The following is a 7,203-nucleotide window of genomic DNA, read 5'->3' as shown; positions in this document are numbered from 1 at the left end:
AGCTGTTGTCACTTGTATCGTCTCCTGCCTCTTCATTGCCCGAACTTAACATTGGCGACGAAGGTGGGATATTGAAGGCAGTGAGACTAGGAAAAGAGCTGAAGGAGCAACGTAATTTCAAACCCAGCCAGTATCAAGGGCGGATACATAGCGATGTCTAGCTATACGCCGCCAGCACCATTCGACCCAGCCAAGGAGAAATGGGGGTCGTACATGGCTCGTTTCGAGTGTTTCCTCGAAGCTAACGAACTGCAAGGAGTATCGGATAATCGGAAGCGCGCTTACTTCCTGAGCCACTGTGGGCCAGAAGTCTTCGATACCGCCAAATCGCTGTCGGAACCAACGCCGGTACAGTCGGTGCCATGGCAAATGCTACAGACGACGCTACGAGCACACTACGCGCCGGTGCCATCGAAGTTTGTACAACGGTTCGAGTTGAGGCAAAGAGTTCAGCGAGAGGGCGAATCGATAAGCGTGTACATGGCCGCATTAAGGAAAGCCGCAAACCACTGTGAGTATAGAGACTTGGAGGACTCTTTATTAGAACAACTCATTTGTGGGGTCAGGGACATCCGACTACAGAGGCGGCTGCTGTCGAAAAGCAACCTAACCCTGGCGATAGCCCTGGATGAGGCCAGGGCACACGAGATGTCCACCAAAGCGGCGGAAACCTTACAAAAGCAGAACATGCCAAATGCCACGGCGAAAGCAACGCCAGTCCACAGCGAAGAAATCCAGGCCGAATCGGACGGTGAAGAAGAGGAAGAGGTTTTCCACACCGGGAGGCTGGAGAGAGATGACCGGGACAAGTGCGTGAGTTGCGGAGGCCAACACCAATGACAGAATTACAGGTTCAAAGACGCAATTTGTCGGCGGTGTGAAAAAAAAGGACACATAGCTCAGGCCTGCCGAGCCTCTCAACCTTCCCGCCCAAAATTCAAACCGGCCAATCAACAGGGCGCCGGATCCGTGAAGCAGCCAGGGATTGGTCAGTTCAAAAAAGGCGCGAAGTTGAATCAGACCACTGTGAGAGTGGGCCACGCATCGACACGGCTAGAAAAGAAAATATTCACCAAGACATACATCGAAGGAGTGCAGTGTAAAATGGAGGTGGATACCGGCTCATCAATCACGATTATGTCTTGGGACACAATCGCAAGGAACCTGCCAGACGTCGCGAAACGCCAGCTGCAACCCCAAAAGCTGAGAGTGCAAGACTACCAGGGGAACTGAATCTCTGTTCGAGGAGTCATGTCCGTCAGAGTGAAATATGGACAATTCAAGAAAACCCTGCTGATCACCATCGTAGATGGAAACCTGCCCAGTTTGCTAGGTCTGGACTGGTTCAGAGCCTTGGGCATGGAAGTAACTGGGGTTCACAGAAGCGGAGTCAACCTGAAGGACGAATTGTTGAGAGAATTCGAGGACGTTTTCCAAGACTGCCTGGGCAAGTATGTGGGGACCCCCATTTCATTCAATTTGGACCCCCAGGTGGCTCCCATTAGATTAAAAGCTAGGAGGGTCCCATTCGCCCTCAAACCCAAGATTGACAGGGAACTAGACAAATTAGTAAGCCAGGGAATACTAGTCCCCGTCGACCATGCAAAATGGGAGACACCAATAGTGACCCCAGTCAAACCGGACGGATCAGTCCATATTTGCGCTGACTATAAGGCAACGCTTAACAAAGCATTGCAAAAGAGTGCTTACCCCGTTCCCGTAGTGCAACATTTGTTGCACTCGTTAGGACAGGGACAGGTTTTTGCCAAACTCGATCTGGCTCAAGCCTACCAACAATTACCAGTTGACGACGAAACGGCCGAAGCGCAGATGATTGTCACACATCGGGGCGCTTTTAAATGCACTCGACTTCAGTTCGGAGTTAGTGTAGCCCCCGGGTTATTCCAAAACCTAATGGAACGACTCCTACAAGGTCTACCGGGAGTAGTTCCATATTTCGACGATGTACTGGTATCAGCAGAAAACTTGGAAGAATTAGGGGTCAAATTGCGGAAGGTTTTGGGCATTTTCAGGTCTGCGGGGCTTAAGGTTAAACTCAACAAATGCCAGATAGGAGTTGAATCTGTAGAATTCTTGGGTTACCGGATAGATAAGGAAGGCATCCACCCAACTGAGAGCAAAGTGTGAGCCATTAGAAAGGCTCCAACCCCAAAAAACAAAACAGAATTACAAGCATTTTTGGGGCTTGTAAACTTCTATGCGGTATTTTTAAAAAATAAGGCAATGGTAGCCGAACCGCTACATAAACTGCTAGCGAAAAAATCTGTTTGGACTTGGGGCAGGGTTGAGGCTAAGGCATTTGAAGGCGTTAAGAATCTCTTGTCCAGCGATAGCCTTCTAATTCAGTACAATGGGACGTTGCCACTAGTACTAGTTTGTGATGCATCACCCTACGGGGTAGGGGCTGTCCTCAGCCACAGGTTACCGAACGGTTCAGAAGCCCCTATCGCATATTTTTCCCGCACGATGTCCGCAGCGGAAAGGAACTATAGCCAACTAGACCGGGAAGCCCTGGCTATAGTTTCTGGGGTTAAAAAATTCTACGAGTACCTGTTTGGGCGGCAATTTGAAATAGTCACAGACCACAGACCTTTATTGGGACTATTTATTTATTTATTTATTTATTTATTTATTTATTTATTTATTTATTAAATTTTTATACCGCCCTTCTCCCGAAGGATTCAGGGCGGTGCACAGCCAAAAGTAAAAACACAAAATATATACAATTAAAACCACAGTTAAAACAAAGCAGAATTATAAAGGCTGATAATTAAAATTAAAATTTTAAATTTTAAAATATTAACAAAACCCCAAAATTAAAATTCCACACTATTTATGCCAGTCCCGCTTGAAGGAATAAATGTGTTTTAAGCTCATGATGGAAGGTCCGAAGATCAGGCACTTGACGTAGGCCAGGAGGAAGTTCGTTCCAGAGCGTCGCCGCCCCCACAAAGAAGGCCCTACTCCTGGGGGCCGCCAGCCGACACTGTTTGGCGGACGGCACCCTGAGGAGACCCTCTCTGTGAGAGCGTACGGGTCAGTGGGAGGCAAAGGGTAACAGCAGGCGATCTCGTAAGTACCCGGGTCCTAAGCCATGGAGCGCTTTAAAGGTGGTAACCAAAATCTTGAAGCGCACCCGAAAAACCACAGGAAGCCAGTGTAGACTACGGAGCAGTGGTGTTACATGGGAGCCACGAACGGCTCCCGTTACTACTTGCGCAGTCTCATTCTGGACTAACTGTAGCCTCTGGGTGCACCTCAAGGGCAGCCCCATGTAGAGAGCATTGCAGTAATCCAACCTAGACGTAACCAGAGCGTGAGTGACTGTGCATAAGGCATCCCGGTCAAGGAAGGGACGCAACTGGCGGACCAAGCGAACTTGGTAAAAGGCCCTCCTGGAGACGGCCACCAGATGTTCATCAAAAGACAGCCGTCCATCCAGGAGGACACCCAAGTTGCGAACCACCCCCTCTGGGGCTACTAACTCGCCCCCAACAGTCAGCTGCAGATGCAGCTGACTGTACCGGGGTGCCGGCATCCACAGCCACTCCGTCTTGGAGGGATTGAGCTTGAGTCTGTTTCTCCCCATCCAGACCCTCTTGGCGGGGGACCGTCCAACACCGGTTGCATTATCACCCAGGCTGACCCGTTGGACTATTTTCCTGGCAGCATATTCATACAAACTGTCTCACCGACCGGGCAAGGATTTGGGACATGCGGATGCTTTAAGTAGATGCCTGTTGCCAGAGACTATTGAAGACCCGACCCCAGGGATGCCCGTCTTGTTAATTGACTCTTTGGACTCTGGCCCAGTCACATCTACGGAAGTGACTAGGGCATCTTACAAAGACATTGTCGTAAGAACTGTGATCGGTTGGGTGCAGAAGGGATGGCCCACTGCACCGGGGGATCGTTTCAAAGAATTTACAAAAAAGCGTTCGGAATTGTCGGTACAAGGGGGTTGTCTGTTATGGGGGGATAGAGTGGTTATTCCGGAGAAATTACGAGGGCATGTGTTGGAACTATTGCATGTGGGCCACCCGGGGATTGTAAGGATGAAAAGCCTAGCGAGAAGTTACGTGTGGTGGCCACAAATGGATAAAGACATTAGCGACCAGGTAGGGAAATGCCAAGCATGTCAAGAATCAAGGCCACTACCCGCAACAGCCCTGTTGTGTCTTGTCCGCTCTCACCGCAGCTGGGGTCTGCTTATCTGCTCCCGAACACGGAGGAATGTATGTCTCCCGGCCCCAGTTCTGGCTCCATGCCCAGACAAGCTGCAGAGGAGGGGGCACCTCCCGGTCCCAGCCCTGGCTCCATGCCCAAGTAGGCTGCAGAGGAGGGAGCATCCCCCCGGCCCCAGCCCTGGCTCCATGCCCAGGCAAATGGAGCAGCTAGACCCCTCCCCCTCCTCCACAGCATTTGAGCCTGAGGAAAGTTTACTTCCAACAACAGCTGATTGGAGTGACCCTCGCATCAGAAGATTGGATGCACTCGTTAGGACAGGGACAGGTTTTGCCAAACTCGATCTGGCTCAAGCCTACCAACAATTACCAGTTGACGAAGCGGCGAGTGCAGATGATTGTCACACATCGGGGCGCTTTTAAATGCACTCGACTTCAGTTCGGAGTTAGTGTAGCCCCTGGGTTATTCCAAAACCTAATGGAACGACTCCTACAGGGTCTACCAGGAGTAGTTCCATATTTCGACGATGTACTGGTATCAGCAGAAAACTTGGAAGAATTAGGGGTCAAATTGCGGAAGGTTTTGGGCATTTTCAGGTCTGCGGGGCTTAAGGTTAAACTCAACAAATGCCAGATAGGAGTTGAATCTGTAGAATTCTTGGGTTACCAGATAGATAAGGAAGGCATCCACCCAACTGAGAGCAAAGTGCGAGCCATTAGAAAGGCTCCAACCCCAAAAAACAAAACAGAATTACAAGCATTTTTGGGGCTTGTAAACTTCTATGCGGTATTTTTAAAAAATAAGGCAATGATAGCCGAACCGCTACATAAACTGCTAGCGAAAAAATCTGTTTGGACTTGGGGCAGGGTTGAGGCTAAGGCATTTGAAGGCGTTAAGAATCTCTTGTCCAGCGATAGCCTTCTAATTCAGTACAATGGGACGTTGCCACTAGTACTAGTTTGTGATGCATCACCCTACGGGGTAGGGGCTGTCCTCAGCCACAGGTTACCGAACAGTTCAGAAGCCCCTATCGCATATTTTTCCCGCACGATGTCTGCAGTGGAAAGGAACTATAGCCAACTAGACCGGGAAGCCCTGGCTATAGTTTCTGGGGTTAAAAAATTCCACGAGTACCTGTTTGGGCGGCAATTTGAAATAGTCACAGACCACAGACCTTTATTGGGACTCTTGGCGGGGGACCGTCCAACACCAGTTGCATTATCACCCAGGCTGACCCGTTGGACTATTTTCCTGGCAGCATATTCATACAAACTGTCTCACCGACTGGGCAAGGACTTGGGACATGCGGATGCTTTAAGTAGATGCCCGTTGCCAGAGACTATTGAAGACCCGACCCCAGGGATGCCCATCTTGTTAATTGACTTTTTGGACTCTGGCCCAGTCACATCTACGGAAGTGACTAGGGCATCTTACAAAGACATTGCTGTAAGAACTGTGATCGGTTGGGTGCAGAGGGGATGGCCCACTGCACTGGGGGATCGTTTCAAAGAATTTACAAAAAAGCGTTCAGAACTGTCAGTACAAGGGGGTTGTCTGTTATGGGGGGATAGAGTGGTTATTCCGGAGAAATTACGAGGGCATGTGTTGGAACTATTGCATGTGGGCCACCCGGGGATTGTAAGGATGAAAAGCCTAGCGAGAAGTTACGTGTGGTGGCCACAAATGGATAAAGACATTAGCGACCGGGTAGGGAAATGCCAAGCATGTCAAGAATCAAGGCCACTACCCCCAACAGCCCCCATAAGGGATTGGGAGAAACCCCAGGGTCCTTGGTCCAGGATCCATATAGATTTTGCCGGGCCGTTCCATGGGCAGACCTTCTTAATTGTGGTAGATGCCTACTCGAAGTGGTTAGAAATTTTACTCATGAAAACCACAACAGCGGAAGCTGTAATCACAGTATTGAGACATCTATTTGTGACACACGGGTTGCCCGACACTCTAGTGTCCGATAATGGCCCACAATTCACGGCCACCCAGTTTGAGGGGTACTTGGCAGAAGAGGGCATCCGACATGTCCTCTCGGCGCCTTTCCACCCGGCGACGAACAGACTTGCAGAATGTTTCATACGCAGTGCCAAGGAAGCGCTATCTAGAATTAGCCCAGGAGATTGGCAATCCAAAATTGATACCTTCCTGGCAGTCCAACATAGAACTCCCTGTGTGACCACCGGCCGCAGCCCATCGGAGTTATTAATAGGTAGAAGACTCCAGTGCCCCCTAGATCGGTTAAACCCAACATACTCCCCTGATGGATACCAAAGCACAAAGGGAAGAACCAGAACAATGACAACAGGTGACCCGGTATGGGCACATAACTATAGTGAGGGCCCAGCGTGGCTAAAGGAACAATTGTAGGAGTGACGGGCCCAAAGTCATACATAGTGGACATGGGGGATGGCCGAGTGTGGAGATGCCACATAGATCAATTACGAAAAAGAATACAAAAAAATCCAGAAACCAAACAGCCAGACCCTGACTACCCAATATTTGAACCAACAGCTAACTCAACCCCTAGGCAATCGGAGGACTTAGCTGAGTCTGAAGAAGTCCAGCGACGCCAACCAGCTCCTCCAGAGGACAGCAGGGACGACTCTGCCAATAATCCAGGGCCGGATGGCCCAGAGGAGGAGCTGGGAGGAACAAACAATCCCTCCGACCAGCTCGACTCACTCCCAGGGAATGAATTGTGCAGGTCAGAAAGAGTTAGGAGACGCCCTGTCTACCTGCGTGACTACGTGGAAAAATAACATGCAAATGTTATGCAAAAAACTATGTAAATATGGTACAATGTGTTCTGGGAGGGGAGGAGTGTAATGTATTTGAATTTTAGGAGGGAAATTTGGGCGGGAAAATGCATGTTGCTGATTGGCTGATGCCTCAGCCAAAATACTATTTAAAGAGGGGTTTTTCCCTGTTGGCTTTTGCTGGGATCACAATAAACCAAAGAGCTGTTGTCACTTGTATCGTCTCCTG

The 7,203-nt window shown here is 49.7% G+C and overlaps 1 pseudogene; it reads left to right on the top strand.

Annotated features, from left to right (window-relative positions):
* The first annotated feature begins 1,485 nt into the window (after positions 1–1,485).
* Positions 1,486–7,203, top strand: part of LOC131188035 (uncharacterized protein K02A2.6-like) — a 28,789-nt pseudogene continuing 23,071 nt past the window's right edge.

Source organism: Ahaetulla prasina, chromosome 1 (assembly GCF_028640845.1).
Source record: "Ahaetulla prasina isolate Xishuangbanna chromosome 1, ASM2864084v1, whole genome shotgun sequence".
NCBI lineage: Eukaryota > Metazoa > Chordata > Lepidosauria > Squamata > Colubridae > Ahaetulla > Ahaetulla prasina.
This window is presented reverse-complemented; position numbering and strand designations above follow the sequence as displayed.